We start from the raw sequence: 22036 nt of genomic DNA, 5'->3' as shown, positions 1-22036 counted from the left end.
GAGGATCCTAATTGACTTTACATTGGCATTGTTTTTGTGGTGGCAGCACGTAATTTCAACCCATTACGTGCTGCCACCACGGAATGCGGTGTTAAGAGGTCGTGGTCATTTCATGTATTTCTGTGAGATCAGGTTGGATGGTGAGTAAAAGGACTCAGTCATGTCAAGTGCTGAATCTTTTATGGTAGAGTAATGAAATCATTTTGCAACATGTAGCTATACATAAGCAATAGATATAGGCTACTTTGTGCTGTGGTAGTTCAAGAGTCATGAAACATAATCTAACGTTATGTAATCTTTAGAAATGGCTAGCTAGCTTTAGGTAACAACATGCAATGACTAAAAATAGGTCCGGCCTTATTGGTTTTATGTCTCATTATATTTCTGTGGGAGAAAGACCACTGCTTTAGACTGCAGGCAAAGAATAAAAATGCTGCTTCATATCAATAAGCTGCACTCAATTTTGTTTTTTCACCCCGTGATTTATGGCACCGGCCCATCAAAACGTTATTCTCTTGACTTGCCCTGCTCTTCTTTTCTGTGTATGAGACCCCTGTGTTCCTTTTGCCTCCACCTCTGCTAGGAGACTACTGCTTGGGGGGGGGGTGAGCTCCTGGTATGGAGCTCACCCCCCCCCCAAGCAGTAGTCTCCCCAGGCACACAATTACAGGGCTAACTGTTAGCATCACACAGCTAACATGAACTCATGATTATAAGCAGGTTTAATGATTCGAGCCATTTCTGTGTCAATGTGAGTTTGCTGGGACTGTTTAATAGCTCTGTGTTGTATGTTAGCCCCTGCTGCTGTGTTCACTGGTTCTAACTGGGCCGATGTTGAACTGACCGTTCGCCCCCTGCCCCAACTGGCAACTGACAACACAGAGATACCACCTGATACCAACGTCGTGATACTATTGGCTCAAAAGCCTTGTCATAAGCAGAACCAAACATCACACTTCTTACACAGAGGTAAACAAAACATTCATTTTGGACGTGACAACATTTTTCAAATGATAAATTCACAATCATAATAAAAATGTTCTCATCCCAACTAGTGAAATATCACTACTTTGTCACTGGACTTTCATGTCTACAAATGACACCCTAGGTATCCTCATGCATCTGTTGACGTTGACGGGATGTCGTGTCAATTTACACCTGTTAGATGCATTATGTCATTTTAACATACACTCCATTCTCACAGGACATGTACGGTTTCTGCCGTAATATAATGCTAAAGGAAGCAAACAGCGGACTTCCCGGTGAAAGTCTGAGGTTTGTTGGATCCATCCACCTTGCCCCTGCCCATCCTATAGGGGCTTTCCAACTCTTTATATTATGTTGTTACCAGCTGTGTTTCAAATTGATGCCATATAACACCTCTGGACAGCATTATAAACTTTTAAATATATATACATATATCTTACTATATAATGACGAAAACTCTGTCTGTGTGTGTATCTGTTCCATGTTTTTCTCCTCACTGACTTGGTCAATCCATGTGAAATTTGGCACAGTGGTAGAGGGTCATGGGAGGATGCGAATGAAGCAATATTACATCAATTGGCCAAAGGGGGGCGCTATAGCAACCGAAATTGAAATTCTAAACTTTGGATGGGCACATCTCATGGCCCGTATGTCATAGAGACGTGAAACTTTGCACAGAGATGCCTCTCCTCATGAGGAGCAAATTTGCCTAAGAGCTCATAACTTCCGGTTATACAGATTTTCTGCCATTTTGAATTTTTTGAAAAACGCTTAAAATCGATCTCTTCCTAGGAAGTTTGACCGATCTGCATGAAACTCGGTGAACATAATCTAGGGACCAATATCTAAAGTTCCCTCTTGGCAAAAGTTGGAAAACTTACTAAAACTGAGCTTCTATAAGGCAATGAATATTGTGGAGGGCGTGGCTCATCACATAAAGGTGTATAACATCTCAAGGGTTTCACCGATCACCACGCAACTTTGTAGGCATATGACCACACATAATCTGAGGGGACCCCTCCATTATGGACCCAATCAAACAAAATGGGGACGCTAGAGAGCTCATTTCATATCTAGGCCTAACCTCCATATCGATTTTTACTAAACTTGGTAGATGGTAGATTAAAAATGGCTAAAATGCGACCGATTGCTGTGGCTCCCCCTGTGGCCGAATGTTTTGGGGTTTTTTCAAATTTTTGGTACGACTGAGTCATGGTATGGTATGCTGTACATAATCACAGAAACTATCAGTGTGTCATTCTGTCAGTCAGTCAGTCAGTCAGTCATTCTACCAGTCTGCCCCACTTTTAAGTCAATACAACGCTTTAACTATCTGCCTTTCAACATGCTACCTCAACTACTAATGTACAGTTTTAGTCCACTAACTATCCCACTATTGGCAATGGTACTACTGTACTTTCAATAAAGCAATCGTACTGTCAAATTCACAAAAACTCTGTCTTAATACATTGCTCTTCTTAATGGGTTCAGTTGACTATTTAATCTGCAATTTCCTGTCACCTGTATCCCAAACACACACCATGTGAAACTGTACATGGGCAACTGTGCACTCAATGGGTATGGACTAGTATATATACATATATATATATATATATATATATGAAAATTGATACTGTTATTCCACAACTTTCTAAAAGCTCTGTGAATGTATTCATTCTTAAACAGTATTTGTATACATATTAATGTTATAAATAATACCTTTAATCCACAAAAAAAATGAGAATAAGACCCAGGTTAAAAAATAGTGTGATTTCCCCTAAGGATGAAGGGTCCTCTCCATCCCTGGCTGGAATCCACCCTCAGACATTTGTTGCAACTCTCTCACCCTATTTCCTGTCATCTTTCCATTATCACTATGGAGGAAAGGCTTAGAATGCCCCCCAAAATGATAGAAAATACACGTATGTCTGAGGCTGATGGCTATTCTACTTAAACAAACAATTTACCTATATTTTCTTTTTGGAGCTAAAGCTGGGAGCACCTTCCCAGCGCCTGTCAGCCACAATCTGTTTGACATCAAACATTGTCTGCAGTAAAATGCTGCGTGTTTTGTGCTGTAACATTATGTACTCTTGAAAACACTCACTGTGCACTGTAAGCCCTCGCTTGGCATTTATCATCCTGGAAATCAGAATGTCATGGCTGATGTGCTTGTAACAAAAGCTGATGCATCGTAGGTGGTGTTGTACTCAACACCTTTATCTGTCAGCTGTGGTGTTAGCCAACACACCCTTGCTCTGTTTTCTTGCAGTGGAGGCATTAGATTGGATTGATTCTCCCTCACTGTCTTTCTGTTTCAGTAGAGGTATTGAAGGACGTTGATTCCCTCACAGTTCAGGCGAGACCAGCCGCTGTGTTGCTCGGCGAGAGCCAGAGACGTAGTCGAGCGAGCGAGAGGTCACCGATATGATTATCCCCGAGTGTCAATACAAAAGGGAGATGCGAGAAAGGTCCCCGCTGAGCTGGAAAATGAATGGCTTTGACCTCATCAAACCTGCGGAAGCATCTCCACTTGCTAATTAAGATTGAGTGGAAGAAAGTCATCAGTGTACAGGGCTGGCCATCATAGCTGAAGCTAATCAAGTGCACTTCACTTCACTGCTCTTTGTATTTATCAAAAGAGAACGCCCAGGACAGGACGGGAAAGGGGTGATGCTGTTTGCAGTGTTTTATAATCATGATAGCGGCATTTTCTCAATAACAGCGGTTCATCCCACCCTTTTGTCTTCAGTATCAGACCCACTGTGTTGGGTTGCGTACTTATAGTGTGTGCTCATTTTATCCACATGGTAAGGGAATGATGTCCCAATAACAGGCTCGTTATTCCCAATTAAACCCTCTAACATCCATCATAAACTGCCACTGTAAACCAAGCATAGGGCCATTATTGGCTCCCATTAATACTGTATATACAAGCAGATGGCGCTGGAGTGGGTACCGTTTGTGTGTGTGTGTGTGTGTGTGTGTGCGGGTGGGGGTAAAACAGTGTAATCCAGTTCCATATCTGTTTAAATATTTCAGAGTTTGCAAAGCCAAGAATTTTGATTTATAACACAGATGCACATAAAGCGCATGCAAACGAAAGCACACAGACATGCACAGCCACATTATAATATGCATCGAGCAATTAGTTCAACAAATAGCCTGTCATCATCCGCGTGCCAGCAGCCACAGAGAGTGAGGTCTCTCCCCTTAAGTTAGGAAGGTAAAAATCCCTGGCTGAAACCTCATACAACGCCGTCACCCTGCCTCTGACACCTTTTAGAAGCTCTCAGCGGGTGTCTTGCTTTCACCTCTGCAGATGTGTAGTAATCACACTTCCAGCACCATAGAGTGCACCGCCACAGACAAGAGACACTGCCCGGCCTTATCAGAGGGAGAAACATGGATGACCCCGATCGCACGAGGAACCTGGTGATCCTCCAGGAAGGTGTCCTCCCTACAAAGTGCTCCGTGTGAGTAATGGGGATATTTGAGGTTGGATCTGATTATCGTGCACCTCTGTGCCTAACCCCCCCAACAGGAAAAAAAAGTAAAAATAACAGCTCCGGTGTCAAAGCTGCAGTCAGATGACAGCTAGCGCTGTGAGGTGCCCAAGGCAGCCACCCGTCCGTTTCCTTTCGTTCGCTTTTCTGAAGGTCAATCTTCAGCTGCCCTCCACGTGGCTGCAGTCCTGTTTACCTCTCTCTGAAAGCCAATTACATCGCCGCGGTGCTGTGCCAGTCAAAGCTGTTATATTTCCACACACAGACACACGCGGGCATGCACTTACACAGATGCGCCGCGCACACCCACACACACAGACAAACACCTGCAGCAGCAACTCTTCTTTGCTGCAGTAGAAGGCGCGGATAATGCCTTTTGACCTGTCTGTGGTGAAATATATCGACTTGCGTACATGGAGCTATTATTTACAGCTCGGGCGCATCATGAGGCAAGTTAGTGAGCGCATGAAAAACGACGGTTTATTTACCATGGGGTTTTATATTGGGTTGAATGTGAGATGATTATAAACCTGTCTTCATTATCTGAAAAATGGAAAGGCCTCGCTAATGTTTGCTGATTTATTCTATAACCTCAAGGGTTTAGGTCTTGATTTATGATACTCAATGACAGCTTGTGTAATCATACAAGTGTTGGTAAAATAGTGATGGATGGCAGGTTGTTGTCCTCTGCAGTACTTTGGCTTTTACCTATTACACTGAATGATGGCAGACTTAAGTATGATCACGTAAGAGTGGAAAACCTTCTCGAGGTCTGTCTTTCTCAGATAGGGCCTGTTAAGATTGAAGATTTTTTGTCATGTTATTATAATTCCCAGCATTTCCAATCAGCTGTGTTCAGTTATCACCCATGTGGTAATGGCCGAAAGTCAGATTACTGAGAAAAATGTGTGCACCCCTCCTGCGCTGTCCACGTTCTTCTCTGCCGTGCACACATAATATACGGGAGTGCCAGACTGCCAGATGAGCACCTGTGAAGATTTCACTGTGCAAGCCTCTTTTTATGTATGTGAGTCTCTGCAGTATACCTGCCACTGTCTCCTCTGCTCCCTCATGTCTTATAACTTTCAGGCATTTTGTGAAAATGTAAATAAATCTGAAATCTTGCTCACTTTTTTGGACTCCTTAATATTTAATGCAACACCCGCGCGTGCACGTATACATCAAGAAACATGTGTAGACTTCCTGATATCCTGTTCTCGCATCTAGCAGAAGTAGGGCAGCAGATGAGCGTAAGTATTCAAACCAGATGACCGCCATCTGCTATTTGTGGTGTTGGTGTTGCTGTGTGGATCAGAGATGTTGCAGGAGCACAAAGAAAATGCACATGTCTCTGTCAAAGTAAAATGAACAATAAGCAATGTTTTGTTTGTGTGCTTTTCTGTCATCAAGCCTCAGTTAACCTTGGATGGAAGCTTCTGAGACAGAATGTGAGCACAAACAAGAGCGGGAAGTATTTAGTATGCAGACAGAGTGTGATGACATCATTGTGGTAAGAAATTTAATACAAACAATAAGAAAAATGTGTCTTGAAGCCATTCTAACTTTACCATGATTTCAGGACAATTAGGACACTTCAATATGTGACCAAGTGATGAAAAGAAAGAAGGAGGTAGTCCCTGTGTGTGTTGGCAGTGTAAACAGGTCTTGCTCTACCTACTAAAAAGGAGAGAAAGAGCCCCGGGGTGGAGCAGAGACGACGGGCTCCATCTGGCGCCTGGGCAGCCAATGAAAAGAATAGAGAACTGTGGGAGCCAGGGAGAAGGGGAACATCATGAAAAGCTCCAATTGGATTTGTCGTCCAGTTCATTGGCACCGGCTGCAAGGTGGCTAACGAGGCAGGTGGCTAAACAGGAAGGAAAGGTATTATCAGCAGCATCAACTCCTCACGCAAGTGTTGCTTTTTTTTTTTCTGCTGGTGTTCTTTGAAGAAAAAAAAATCGAGAGGAAACTGGAAGTGGGTATCTGGTAAACAATTAGGGCTCCTGTGCAGTGCTTGGGCTTGTTCACTCCTTAAAAATGACTACCCTGTAGCTACTCCTTCCCATGGGGAGACAGAGTGTAGTATGTGCTCCGTGCGCTACGCTCCTGAAGCATTATGGGAGAGGAAATGATGGTAAGCAGAGAGCCATCTGCTTTGCCACTTGCCACGTCTGCCTGTGCCAATACCACCTCCTTCTCCTCTATTTCTCAGGTGGGGAGTGGAGTGGATCCACACTGTCTGTACACACACATGCACACACCGAAAGAGACTTGAAATTGCCAGATGTGTATACACAGAATGTAACTGTAGACGAATATCACATTTTTCTACACCTTAAACTCCCCTCATGGTTCACACGTCTGGCGCATTTTCTCATGCATTATTCCCGGCTATGATTATCGACAACTGGAGGTGATGTAGATGTGTGGTGATGCTGGCCACAGATGGATAGTTTCTCATTGATAAGGGAGCCAACAGACAGAAAGGAACAGCGTTTTTTTTTTCTTTTTTTTTCCTCTTTAACCACTAGTCTGTTTTCATTTTATCAGAGCAGGAGTGCAGCAAAGATAGGCCCCAGTGTCCTTGACAGTGGTGACACTGAAGAGATGGATGTACAGCCGGTCAAAGGAAAGTCATTTATTTCCGTTGACCCACTCGGTCAAGTGGATTGAAGCTGAGCCTTTTGATTTGGCTTTTACTTTGCCTTTTCCCCCTGCAGAGTCCACACTGCTCCCGCAATTACTGCAAACAGAGAAGGTGATGGGTCTAAGATTTTGTCCAGATAAAGGAGTCAGGACCCTATCTCTCCTGTTGACACCATTAAGCCATCACTGAGACCGAGAAAGTAGGGGGGGCCACTGAGAGACTGTCAGTCAAAGCTTACTACCCAGCTCCTGTTTAAAACCATCTGCTACTGAACTCCCACTGGCCTCTTTGTATCTGATCCCAAAACCAGCAGCGGAGGGTCGATGGACTTAGTCGTCGTGAGGCATATTCACCACTTACTGTCTTATCGAATGCAAACAAGGGACTGCAGAAGCACACATATTCTTGGATCGAGGTAGTAGGTGGAAAGCGCTTAAGGGTTATTTGTCAAGCCAGGCGGCACTGACTGCCAGCGCCGCAATAGAAAGCCGTTCCAAGTAGCGATCGTCTGACTGAGAGAGCTGAAACAACCGCAATCCAGCTGTCACGCTTTGGAAATACATACGGATGGAGGAGCATCATGTAAAAAGGGTGCGGTTAATTCTGAGGGAACAGCTCAGGAGCATGAAGGAGTATTTTGGGTTTTTTTTTTTTTTTTTTAACGTTGGAGGCTAGAAAATGTTGTGCAATTTAGTCACTCCAGAGCCAGTTCAACTCTAATCCAACGTCAGTGTCAGACAGCACACCTAAATCTCTTCATGGTGGGACTTATCAAACAATAACAGACGCCTTACAGATCCATTTATAGCTGTAAGAGATGAATATTGTGTTGTGACTTCAGGGATGTTGCGGCACATGTGTCAACTTGTTGTAATACCCTAATATTTGATCTATTGCATAAATGTATGAGGAGTTGTCACTAGCATTTTATTTTCACATTTTGTTCAAACGCTTGTGAGGAGATTATGTCGGAAATTGAATCACCGATTACACTTGAATTCATCTAATTCCACCTCAGGTGACAATTTAGGTCTGAAAAACAGACTAAAACAATCTCACACAACGTGCTAAGACAGCTGTCTCAAATCAAAGCAGAACACCCACCTCTGCTTTTCACATGGAATCATTTCATAGAATAGTGCTTTTCTATCTGAAGTTGTATAACAACTATGTTCTGTATAGAGTTGTCAGATTCATAGAAACGGAAGTGAAATAGAACACTGTTTGAGACAGTAATAAAATAAGTCTGTTTTTCATATCAGCACGGACAGTCATGGACTGTCCATAACAATTTCAACTCCTTTGCTCAACAAAAGTATCAAAGCTTTGGTGCGTTTTACATTTTTGGACAAAGGGAAACTGTCTTTGGAAGAAAAACACCATCTGCTCTGTTAAATTAATGTTAATGTTTCAGAATTTACCATGCAAAGCCATATTCAAAGGATAAGACTGATGGTTTTCCTTTTCATGTCACTAAATGCATGTTTACCACCCCACCACCATAGCTCTTCGGATGGTTATATATTCGGATAGTTTGGCCAGTCCACCGCTTTGGTCAGGACTGAGGTATCTCCACAACTAGCCTATTGGATGGATTGCCATTAAATTTGGTCCAGACATTCCTGATCCTCATAAGATGAATTCTTAGTACTGCGGGGACATCTTGACAGTCCCTTTAGCGCCACCATAACATTGATGTTGTGGTTCTGAGAGAAATATCTGGACATTTGCTGGGTGGATGGCCATGAAATTTGGTACACATATTCATGTTCCCCTCAGGATGAAATGTAATAACTTTGGCAATTTTGGTGAACTTTTCATGTAGTGCCCAATACTTTGGTTTTTGACCAAATAACCTCAAAACTAATGACATTCTCATCAGCCTCATGCTGTGTTTACATGACAAGCGATCCAGCAACTAGCTACAGTTCATTCTCAATGGAAACTGGTGTCATAAAGCTACAAACATCATGTGCCCAAAACGTGTTGCTACTGACAGGTGAGAGAATTGCTACAAACGAAAGCTCAGCTGGCCTCAACTTTTTCGTTGTTTCAATGTCGTATGCGTCAACCAATTGTTTATTGTTTCTAGCTGTGGTCTCCTATTATTGCAGTATAAATCGGGGTTCACAATGGAGCGGCAAAATGTGTTAAAATGGAGCTCAGACATTGATCATCAGCACATTTTCTTTGACCAAATACAAACTTTAGATGCTGTTTAGTCACGGTGCTTTGTGTCAAGTAGCAGACAAACAAAAGCCCTTGACAACATAAGTATGTTAATAAGCACTTGAACAACACTTTAACAGCGACGCGGTAAGTGCCTCATGCTGCGTTTTTAACTGACTGGAAAACATGTGGCTGGGCGCTGGGTGCTACTCTTATGCCTACTATGTGCCAACATTCAATAGTGCGGAGGTATGTTGTGTCTGAGATTGCTAAGTGGCCAGCACCATATCATAGCCTAGTCACCAGAAGTGTTTTTCTAGCTGTTGTTTTGTAGTGTGTACAAGGCGTAAAATATTCTCCACGCAATAGATGTAAAGCTCTGGGTAGCCCTGCACCAACTTCTTCTGCATACTTATCTCAGACTAATAATTAATAAAGAAGGGAAAGACGTCTGGATTGGTTGTTCCTCGTCACATGACATGCGTGCAGCCGTTTCGGTCCACTTGGATTATCTCAGGGAAAAAGTAGCACATATCAACAGGGTTTGAGCATGCCTGCCACACATCTACATTGAAAACAACAGATTTGAGGGTGCAAAAAATGCAACAGCTGGGCAAGCTGTTGTGTTGTTGCTCATGGTGTGAACACAGCATCAGCTGAACTTTGTGTTTAGTGCTGATTGGCAAACGTTAGCATGCTACCATGATAAACTAAGCATGGCTGTAGACTCTTAATGCAGTTTTACAAAAAGGCATTGTCTGTGTAGCCAAAGCTGGTATATCTTTTTCACTCATTCATTCATTTTCCATAACTGCTTACATCCTGTTGGGGGTCATGGGGGGACTGGAGCCTATCCCAGCTGACATTGGGTGAGAGGTGGGGTACACCCATGACTGTCACAGAACTGACACCAAGTGACAGACAACCTACAGCCAATTTAGAGTCACCAATTAACCTAGCCTGCATGTCTTTGGACAGTGGAAGGAAGCCAGAGTACCTGAAGAAAACCCATGTTGACACAGGCAGAGCATGCAAGCTCCGCACAGAGGGGAGGGTGGTACGAACCTGGAACCCTCTTATTGTGAGGTGACAACACTTACCATTGCGCCACTGTGCTACCTAAATACCATATCCATCTATTAAAAACACAACAACCATAACTATATATATATATATATATGTATATATGTATATATACACATATATATAAATATATGTACCTGAGTCATTCCCACATACACAATCTTGCTGGTGTAAACACTCACAAAAAGCACCAAATGTGTATTAATCCATGACTAGAAATAGTCCCCTACAAATGCACTATTTAGTGTCTTTTCTTCCTAAGACCCGGCAATTAATTTTTGTCCTCTGTGGGGGACATGAGTCTGAGACCTCTAAGTTAAACATCATTTATGCAATCTATTTGAGTCCCACTGTACTGTCAAGAGGACATCCTGGGCTTTCTAATGATGCCACAGTTCAATCAATCAATCAATTTTATTTATAAAGCCCAATATCACAAATCACAATTTGCCTCACANTTTGCAGATATCATGTTTCTGTTGCTAATAATCAAATTGTTTCTTCAATATAAAAGTCTTAACTTCAATTTAGTAAGATTTCAGAAATGCACAATATTTATAACCCTGTCAAAACACAACTTTTATTCAATGTCCTTTGTAGGGGACAGCGGGACTTGCTAACTTCTGTTTTTAACCAATTTCCATATTTCCGAAATTGTGAAGTGTATCAAATGTAACATGTTTTTGTGTGTTTCAAAGGCAAAAACTGCTTCCTGTTATACCATGCATGATCTGTTTCTACCGTTTTTTCCCCCCGTTAAAGGTTTTTTTTGGGGGAGTTTTTCCTTATCCGCTGTGAGGGTCCCAAGGACAGAGGGATGTCGTATGCTGTAAAGCCCTGTGAGGCAAATTGTGATTTGTGATATTGGGCTTTATAAATAAAATTGATTGAAATTGATTGATCTGTTGTTAGTGCTGTGTGTGATGTGACCTAAACTCAGCTTTAGGTGACTATCAAGTGTGCAGAATGCAGTTAATTTAAAAAGCTCCACAATGAGATGTTACTTCTTAAAATTATGTTTTAGTGTTCAGATGTGTTTCCTTCATCTAACTGTTTTTTTGTAAACATTTTTTATTGAATGCATTTAACTGTTTTAAATGCTCATGAAATGAAAAGAAATTGGATTAATCTGTTTTAGGTGTTCAGGAAATGAAAAGAAATGTAATTTATCTGTTAGAAAAAAACTAAATTTTACACCAAGCAAGACCCGATGTCCACTGTAAGGGATATTTGATAAAAAAATAAATAATTTGCTGTAACATGTTTCTTTCAACTACAATACTTAATCTATCTAAAAAAAATCTAAATATCAAAACCTTTTTTCTTCCGGGTCTCAGGAGGATATGAAACGATACATTTGTGTCCTGTTGTTATAGCCAAATATCTCCAGTCCTCAAAACAAATGGGTTTGAGGCTGAGAGCCACAGACAACGTAGGGAAGCACTGAGAGATGAAGTAACACACTGTTGGTGTTGTTCTTTTACTGTGATTTGTTGGCAGTAAGACAAACATAGCATTTGCTATGCCATGCAGTAAAAATAACCTGGATCGGTTTTATTGTCAAAAATTACTATGGTATGGTATCAAAAAAGTGTCTACGTTTTAAACACTTCCAGTTCAGCATGCCTCTACTCATGGGCGAGAGCCTCGTGCTCGTGAGATGTAGACTTTAATGGTGTCCTCCTCAGCTGAGGTATTAACATTAGCTAACATTTAGCTCAGTGGTGCTAGGTGAGCTAGCTGTAGATGCACACTTCCTTCAACATGTTGAGACAGATGGCGGGTGTAGTTTGTCAGAAAGAGAATAGTTCCTACTAGGGTTGGGTCAGTTCTCGATAACCAATTCGGTTCGGTACTCCGTCTTGGACCAGGTTTTTTTTTTTTTTTTTTTAGACCGACCGGACTGCATACGTCATTTTACTCGGGTGGAACGTACACGGAGCGAACTCCATGGAGGTCCGCCCGGACTAAAAGCGGACGTCCGCAAGCCCTGTGTGCGCAAAGCTCAGATTTTACCACCGTACGGACTCCGCTCCGTGCACCAGTGTCACACAAAAGACTGCTTGGCATGTATTTTTCACATCGCGGGGATTTTTCACGGACATTTTTACAGGAAACTACAACGCGGAAGTGTGCCCGACTATGGAAGCCTGAATGACTGCGGACATTCCTCGCGGAGTCCGCTCCGCTTATAGTACGCCCGAGTCTGTGAGCAGTTTGTGTCTGCCTCTTCGCCAAGCGCACAGCGAGCAGGAGAGAGAGGGGAGTGGGGGTGGGGCGGGGACTGAGCTAGAGGGTGCGGGTGCGAGTGCGCCTCTACTGTAGCCTGGAGTTTGTTTAACAGTGACGGGGAGTCGATAATGGCGGACAATTTAATCTAGAAGAAATCAAAGAATGCGCCAATATGGCCAACACTTTGGCTTTGAGCCAGACGAAGGAGGCAACCCTTGTTTGCACTGACTGAGTAAGCTAAACCTGCAAATTTATTTGTAAGGAATAAAAGAAACAACGTGTTACTGTCACTCTGTTGTCCTAAGGTCGTTTTTTATTTTAAATTAGTCAATTGCGCCCCCAAGTGGCAAAAATCCGGTATTATCGACTTGATGCGGTTTTTCACAAAAACCGGACCATTTTTTTTTTTCTCATACCGACCCATCCCTAGTTCCTACATGAAGCTGCTCACAACAAGATCTGTGGATTATCTTAGGTCATGATTTCTGGAAAGAGACATTGCTGGTGAGTTTTTCAACAGTATTTTTTTTGGCACTTTGAGCACCACAAGCTGAGAGCCATCTGGTTCCATTATATTCAAGAAAAGGCAAACATCTCTATGTCTGCCTTACGAGACATTGAGTGATGGAGATATCAGACATCTCTAAACACTCTGCCAATGCAACACTTTGCAACTCACACCGAATCAATAAATGGCACTACAGGTAAGAGAAAAAAATAAGTACTTTTGATTTTGGGGTGAACTGTCCCTTTAAAGTGAGGGGAGGATGCGGGTACTGTTCCTGTTTACATCTATATAGTATATCTACATATATATATATGGCAAGAGAGAGAGAGAGAGAGAGGGAGAGAGAGAGACAAAAGAAACACAGAGTATCAGCCATATCCTTTAAATAAACATGTGGCACCATGGTTTGACCCCATGCAAACACACACCTCTGTAGAATAACAACGTTCTAGTTTCTCTCCTCTTCTTTTTACAATAGCTGATTAAAGAAAATAACAGAGCTTAGATGTGTCTTCCAAACTCAAACACCTTTTCATGATAAAAGCCGGAGCGAAAGAGAGATAGAGATCAGACCATCTAAATACCGGCGCTGGTAAAGGAGTCAGCACAATATGGGATAGGATGAGCCTCTCCATCTCTTGTGTAATGAAGAATGACTGAGAGGGATTGCATGGGCCAACAGCATCTGAAGACGGGGCCATTGCTATGCACTGAGTGTTACATTTCAGCCCGAGCAAGTTGAGACCTACAGCGCGTGAGGTTAGATTGCAAAAAGACGAGAGGAGCGCAAGGTTAAACGTCTCTCCTCTTGCTCTTTATCCCCTAAATGACATGGCTCATTCATACAAGAAGGTCACATTCAAGGACACGAGCAGGTCTAGTGAAAGAATAAAAACAGACTTGAATGGCAGTCTTACAAAGACACTGAAAAGAATAAACAAAAAGAGAGGAAAAAAAGCTGGCAGTGGAAAACTGACATTTAATTAAAGACTAAATCTTCAACGCTGTCCAAAAAAGAGAACAAGGCAGCCATAGGAAACCATGCTTTTTTCTTTCTATATTAAATGACAAGGGTTAAAGGAAGACAGTTCTTGCTGAGATTTCCCTCATGTATAGAGCAAGAGGGATTTGGAAGGCAATAAATATAAAAGTCTTTTTTGTTCTCACTCTGTAATTCTTCAAAATAGTTGGCAAACACATGAGACATTTAGTTTACACAGTTAGTAACATAAAACTGAGTGGGCCCTTTTGCTTTTCACACAAAATAAGCGCTGATAAGCTAAACAAGACAGTAGAATAGAACAAGGAAGAAGAGCTGGTGTGGATAAGATAAGAAATGTGGACAAAATCTATGGCAATCAGGCTTATGGTTCCATACAACTGTGTGACAATGCATATGTGTGTATTTTTTAGATGTGTTTGATATGGCACAGTCCTTGAGGAGCGACAGTAAGTCACTGCCTTATTATAGAGAGGGATAACTAAATGAATGCTTGCTGCAGGCCCTTCTCTTTTCCAGATTTCAATCCTGGGAACCAAAATCATTTATTCACATCAAGAGGCTGCTTTGTAAACCACCCAAAGGGATTGCATTTGACAGTGAGTTTATTTATTCATAATACATTCCCACAGGCACTTGCACAACAAGTGGATTTGTTGGTTGTTGTTGTTTTATTTATTTTTTTACAGCTGCCTATAGCAAGGTGCACTTAAGCACATCTGCACTTGGAAACTTTTCTACACCAGGGAGGGCAGCATCTTCAGCCATGAACAGCTATAATATGACATTTTTTTCCTTGATTAGAAGTCCTTTACGGTAAAATGATTCCATTCATTGAGAGAGGTAGAGAAATAATTAAGGCGAAACTCACTAAGGATTTCTCCTCTAATTGGCCATATGGACTGGAAAGAAAAGTTTTATTGTTTTCTTTTGTCTTTCAGAGCAGATGGGCAGGGTCTTAGACTTCTGGCTTTAGAGACAATGTCATCTCTCCCTTGGTAATTTCAACCATAATTGCTATACCATGTTTTATGCTATTTTAGTCCATGCTAAGGTTAGAAAGTTAAGTACTGCCACAGTTTTCCTTCCATGGTTTTCTCTAGCTGTATTTAATTGTCAACAGGGTGCTTTGGAGAGATATGTTGTTAGTGTGATGTTTGACGTGCGTCTGTGATATTTACACTCTAATATCCTTGGTGCCCTCTCGGAAGGCTATATTCTAACACAATAACAAATACTGTTATTTTTACATGCGCTATGCTTTTATTATGACAGAAAAATGTTTTTATTGAACAGATGTGTTGTCAGATGTTACAGCATGGACCCCAAAGTACCCACTGGACAACAATTCCCAATTTTCACATTTTGTCCCTGGGATCTATACAGCACTTTTTTGTTTGTTTGTTTGTTTGTTTGGGGTTTTTTTTTGTTTTTGTTTTTTAACAAAGGCTTTTTGCCTTTAAAGGAGCAATAAGGCAAATTCATCATTTCTAGATTGAAGGAATTAAAAAATTGCTATTTGAAGAACTAGAGGTGTAATTTCATCTGGAGTATAGCATGACCTCACACACCCTCTCTCTCTCTGTTGATCGCCAGCCCATTGTTTACAAGCCGGTCCGGCCGCACGTTCATGTGAATCCCAGCAATTACCATTGAAAAATGTAGCCCGGCGGGCAGCCTGGCAGCTGTGTTTAGCTATTCCCCTGCCTACTTCAATGATGATGGTCCCTGTAATAAATGTAATATATTTGCTGAGATGGAGACAAGGCTCAGTGACTAGAAGAGCTGGTAGAAGCGCTCCATAGCTGCAAGCTACCCCAGTAGCCGTAGTAGCTCTAGTGCTAACTCTGGGAGCTAACGCTAACAGCCGTAGTAGCTCTAGTGCTAACTCTGGGAGCTAACGCTAACATTCCTCTCTTCTCCGTGAGCTCACGGAGAAGAGTTGAAACGTTAGCATGGCAGCCGACTATTGCTAACGCTAACGTCCCCATGCTTAAGCAGGCTCCCGGAACGTTAGCATGGCAGCCGACTAGTGCTAATGCTAACGTCCCCACACTTCTCGGCTCCGACTCACTGAGCCTGGCGGAGAAGCGTGGGGACGTTAACTGGTGCTTCCTCCACTGCTCCACTTCACTCAGCTGCTAACACAGCCAGTTAGCCTCCACTAGCTGTTGGAGAGCAGAGGCAGAGGGAGGTGTGGCTCATGACACACTTTGTTTTGCTCTACAGGCAGTGCACAACAGCGAACCTAGCGGTGAAACGATTTTGCTTATTGCTCCTTTAATTTAGAGGACAGTGTGAAATGGGGAGACAGAGAGAGTGGGGGGATGACATGCAGCAAAGGGTTGCAAGCCGGAGTCGAACTCGCGACCGCTGCAGCGAGGCATCACCTCTATACATGGGGCGCCGGCACTATCCACTAAGCTACCGACACCCCTCTTTTTTCTTATATGACTAACCCCCAATTTCCACCAGATGCATGTTCGTTGCTTCTCCGCTCCAGCACGGCAGTGGAGCCGATAGGATTTAATTCTGGTCAATGTGTGTGTTTCCACTGGCTGCAGCTGTGCTGCGTTCCGGCTCCATCTCAGCTCCGGCACTCCGGAGCCCTCCGGAACAGATACGCTGGACTTCTATTTTCGCCGGACGCCGGAGCACAACGCAGCAATTCAGCACACAGCAGATCACGCGGGGCAGAAAGTTGTGCACAGAAACAAAATTAAACATCCGGTTAATTTTCAAAATAAAATACACAGTGTTCACGGCGGATCATATTTCCCTGCACTACACCTTGAAAACTACATAATGGGCAGAGGCAGGCCTGAAGTCAACAGGTCAGAGGTTTTCAGACGTCATTTCACCCCGTTGACACCATGGACGAGGAGATATTAATCATGGCGGTGCACCGAGATGTCTTCCGGCGGAGTTGCACCGCACCGCACAGCAAACGCAGCCGGTGGGTACTGACGGATGGCGAAGCACGCAGCGGATAACCAGCGCTGCTGTTACGCAATGGACACCCATCCAGTGGAAATCAGGCGTGACATTTGTGCAGATAACAGTAGTTATTCAGTTATTCCTTTACATGTTCTATTGACCCATCCTAGGCCCCGCCCCCTTTTGTTGCTGTTGCTAAGTCGGACAAGCTTGACAAATAGAAACTGGCGAGGCTGATTCCGCTTAGCCAGGAGCTGCAGTGTTTATTAGTATCCGGGCGTCAGGCAATGCTGCCAACAGCAAGGACTATAGTGTGCAATAGAAGGATGCATTCATGATGTTAACTTGTATGAACAAAGGTGAGATGCAATGATGCACCACTGCACAAGGTTTGAAAGAGAGACTGACTCTTTTGATATATCTCTTACTTAGTCAAGTTTTCACAGGCCTCCGTGCTGCTTTCTATTGTTTACTAACCTGTTTTCCAACCTTTCTGTGATGCATAAAAAATAAAAAAAATTAAAAAAGCCCCACATACAATGGCATACTCGTCTGTTGCAGAGACATGTACACAGCTCTGGTCTACTGGCAATGAGAAAGGAGTCTCTAGACTCTTTTTAGCAGGCTTACCAGTGTTTTAAAAACCCATGTACAGGCAGTAACTATGGTGGAAAAGGGGTAATATTGAAGTATAACCAAAGGGTAAAGCTGACCAAGGTTTTGCTGTTCCAAGCTTGATCAACTGTTATTGGAGCACAGAGCAAAAAGGGGCAGGACTTAGGAAGGGCTAACTGGGAATGATTTCACATGAATTAGTTACAACAGCAGTGCTTGGCTGTGGCTAGATTGAGCTATAGCCTTACCATGTCCCACCTAAAGAATGACTAAATGACAAAATCCTGTCTGATTTTCGATTATTAGGCTGCATAGGCAGATTACGAGACAATGGGACCCTGGGCATGATATACCACCTCTTTCTACACAGGAGGAAGACATACAGACTTTGTGTTGGTTTTGTCTCCTCTGTTGCTGATGTCATTTTGAATCTCTTTGTAGTTGTTTGTGTCAATTTGTGTCTCTTTGTGTTGTGTAATCCATTTCCCTTTTTGCACTTTCTTTGCATGTGGTCATTTTGAGTCCCCTCCTGGTCAGTATGTTGTGTATTTGAGTGAGATACACAGGTAAGAGTTGAAACGTTAGCATGGCAGCCGACTATTGCCCCCCCCCCCCAGCCTTCAGCAGGGGGGGGGGGGGGGGGGGGCACTGACACTTTGGGCCCCTGGGTGACTAGTAAGCCCATACAGTGATCCATCCATGTTTGGCTGGTTTCTCATATTCTACAGTTAATATGGTCCGACAGTGACCCCAAATTGCCACAGCAACCTTGTATGCACTGATACCTGCTCAAGTTCACACTCAGTTTGCTTTGGCACGCCAGCAGCAGGATAAAAAGGCATTGTCTTATCATCAAACAATCTCATCAAAAGGAATGAAAAATTACAGAGAATCAGAAAGTGCAAGCAGACATCGAGAAGACATTAGAACAGCAGGTTAAGACCTCCTGTGACCTGCTACAGCAGCTCCTCCTGGTGCTACTCACCGCTGACAGTGCTGTGGGGAATGTTAGCCAGCCTGCAGCCAGAGGAAAGAGCCACTGGCTGCAGGCTGGCTGCAGCGAATGATTGATCCCAGTCCGTCTTCTGCAGCTTACATTGTCACTCCTGAAGGTGGTTTCCACTTAGAGAAGAAAGCACTCCTTTATAATTCTTGTACTTGTCGAGGTGTGTGTGATTTATAATGCATGAAACTCCAACACAGTGCGATATTTTTACATTATGAGCAAAAAAAAAGTAAAATAAATCACAGATACTGTTTTTTTTTGTTTTTTTCAATGTTCAAACTATGATTTTGGCTTGCAATACAGAATAAGGAAGTGTTCCAGGGCCCATGTGATCCCTCTGTAATTGCACAGAGAACGCCACGAGCAAGACCTGAATAGAGATTAGTCCCGTTTCTTCGTCTTTGATGTGGGGATCCAGAGCCAAGCCAACATTTTTAAATGACTGTCACCTGCTGTGCTGCTGTATATCCCCCAGGGATGCTGTGATCATTGGCAGGTTGCTGCAAATCAGACAGACACTTGACTACCTCTCAATGACAGAACCATAGCTGCTCGGGGAGAAGTTGTTCTTATTTATTTATCTGTCTTTTCTGTGTGGATCTGAACAAGACCACTGAGTGTCCAAACATGAATACATAAACACATAAAGGTGGTTGATGTCATGGCGCTGGCCAAAGTGTCACTTCTATAGAGTATCCAAGAGGCAGCATTGATTGCTTTCTGTGCTATAGCAGAGATTCACAAGGACAATTTCTGCATGTGTTAGCACCTCAATTGCAGCATTTCCCTGATAAAATTATGTAAATGAAGTTGTGGTGCAAACAAGCCCCAGAAAAGTGCAAGTAAATAGCTCCTCCATTACCAATTACAAGTGCAAATTGCCTCAGCTTTAAAATTAATCCACCAAGGCTGGCACCTTTGCACCCTAAAGCCTCTTTATAAATGAAGCCTTCTGTGATCTTATCTCAGTTTCTGGGATGGAAAAAAAGAGCTATTGCTCACCTGACTTGCTGGTGACAATACTGTGTTTAGAAGCAATGGTGGGACTCATTCTGAATGGGGGAGAAATCATTGTGGAGAGTCGTTACTCTGCCTTTTCTGAGAATCCTTTCGGGAGTGTAGGTGGTGAGTGTTAGTGGATTAGACGCAATCTCAATTTGCCTTACTTCAACTACAAATCACTATTAAGCAGGCAAAATGAAGAGATTTACATGAAATTTACATATGTATGGTTATGATAGACACAAAGAGGCTTTTTTTTCTATCTGTAATATTAGACAACTTAGTGCTTGCTTCGCACAGTTTTGCTGTTAGTTGTTCAAGTGAGAGGATGTATGCTCTCCTGCATCACTTCTACTCACTCAGGGGAGAAATCAAAGCCCATCTTATTCAGCAATAGCCATGTATTTACAATTTAAAATTACTTCTCTTTTCATTGTTTGTGGCAGAGTCTGCCATTCCTGTGCTGGATTCAGATAGCCTTCACACACACAAGGGATTCACAAGACATTCTATGTACTTGTGATCCAGTGTTACAGTAACATTGTACTGTGTTACTGTAATGTTATCACATTGTTATCACAGCCTCACTGGTGACTGTTTGGTCTCCCACAGCCTTATCAAGACAAAATTAAGTTACCACCAATGCCAACATGACATTTTCTACTGCTGCACATTTAAAGCATTCAACTTGTGTTCAACAGTGTTTTTCACCAGGGGTAATGCTAAATGTTTAGGACATGGTCATATTCTGCATTTTGTGTTGCCCAATTTTGTATATTTTTTGGCTGCAGCATATGCTTTACTTTATGATTTCTGCCCTGGTCAATTTGGTGGCACAGACTGTTTCTAGTGGTTAAATGGGATCCATGCAAAATTCAGATCGTATGAATTATCAAAACAGTGTTTCTCAACATGGAGCTGGCTGAGCCGGCGGCTGGCAGCTAACGGTGCTCATTCCAAAAACAGCGCTAAACAACGGCAGCTAGGGTTGGGTCGGTATGAGAAAAAAAAAAAAAAAACGTCCGATTTTTGTAAAAAAGTCGGTAATACCGGATTTTCGCCACTTGGGGGGTGCAGTTGACTCATTTAAAATAAAAAACGACCATAGGACAACAGAGTGACAGTAACAAGTTGTTTCTTTTATTCCTTACAAATCATTTTGCAGCTTACTCAATCAGTGCAAACAAGGGTTGCCTCCTTTTTCTGGCTGGTGCATTCTTTGATTTCTTTGAGACTAAATTGTCCGCCATTATCGACTCCCCGTCACTGTTAAACAAACTCCAGGCTACAGGAGAGGCCTCGGCGCATGCGCACTCGCACCCCCTAGCTCAGTCCCTGCCCCACCCCCACCCCCACCCCCCTCTCTCTCCTGCTTGCTGTGCGCTTGGTGAAGAGGCAGACACAGGTGCCCACAGACTCGGGCGTACTATCAGAGGAGCGGACTCCGTGTAAAAATGTCCGTGAAAAATCCCCGCAATGTGAAAAATACATGCCAAACAGTCTTTTGTGTGACACTGGTGCGCGAAGCGGAGTCCACACGGTCGTGCTTTGCGCGCACAGGGCTTGCGGACGTCCACTTTTACCGGGCAGACCTCCGCGGAGTCCGCTCCGCGTACGTTCCGCCCAAGTACGCGGTCCGGTCGGTCTCAAAAAAAAAAAAAAAAAAAGAAAACCCGGTCCAAGACAGAGTACCGAACCGAATTGGTATTACCGAGAACCGACCCAACCCTAACGGCAGCAGTGCTGACAGAGTTAATGGTGTCAACCAGGGTTGAAGCGGAGGGTGGGTGCAACATTTTCTCGACAACGCCAGCCCAATATTGATGACAACAGCCCTATGAGGGCAATATAAAGGGGCAGCAATGAAACTAGCCAGTAGGATACACACACTAACATGTATGCATTGTCAGACCACAAGTTACCGCAACAAACCACAGAGAAGCTCAAATCATAACACACATATTCTCTGCTTAGGACACTATTACTCCACTTTATCTTTAGATAGCAAATAGTGGTTTGCTGCTATATTGATGCTCTGAATTTCACATACAGAACCTTTTAAAGTAACAATACTGCAGTAAAAATAAACCAACAAGTAAATATACTGCAGTGAAAATGTCACTTCAATGACTGTAGTGTGAAGTATGTACTTAAAGAACCAAAAACAAAAGATTGTATTATCATTAGTGTTATACTAGTGTACTAGTCCATACCCATTGGTGGCTTTGTCACCTTCTACCTATGCCAATCCTCAGTGCCTGCAGTTTCACATAGATTGACCACGTCAGTGAGTAGAAAAACGTGGGACAGACAGAATGACTGACTGACAGAATGACACACTGAC

Source organism: Epinephelus moara, chromosome 1, assembly GCF_006386435.1.
Source record: "Epinephelus moara isolate mb chromosome 1, YSFRI_EMoa_1.0, whole genome shotgun sequence".
NCBI lineage: Eukaryota > Metazoa > Chordata > Actinopteri > Perciformes > Serranidae > Epinephelus > Epinephelus moara.
This window is presented reverse-complemented; position numbering follows the sequence as displayed.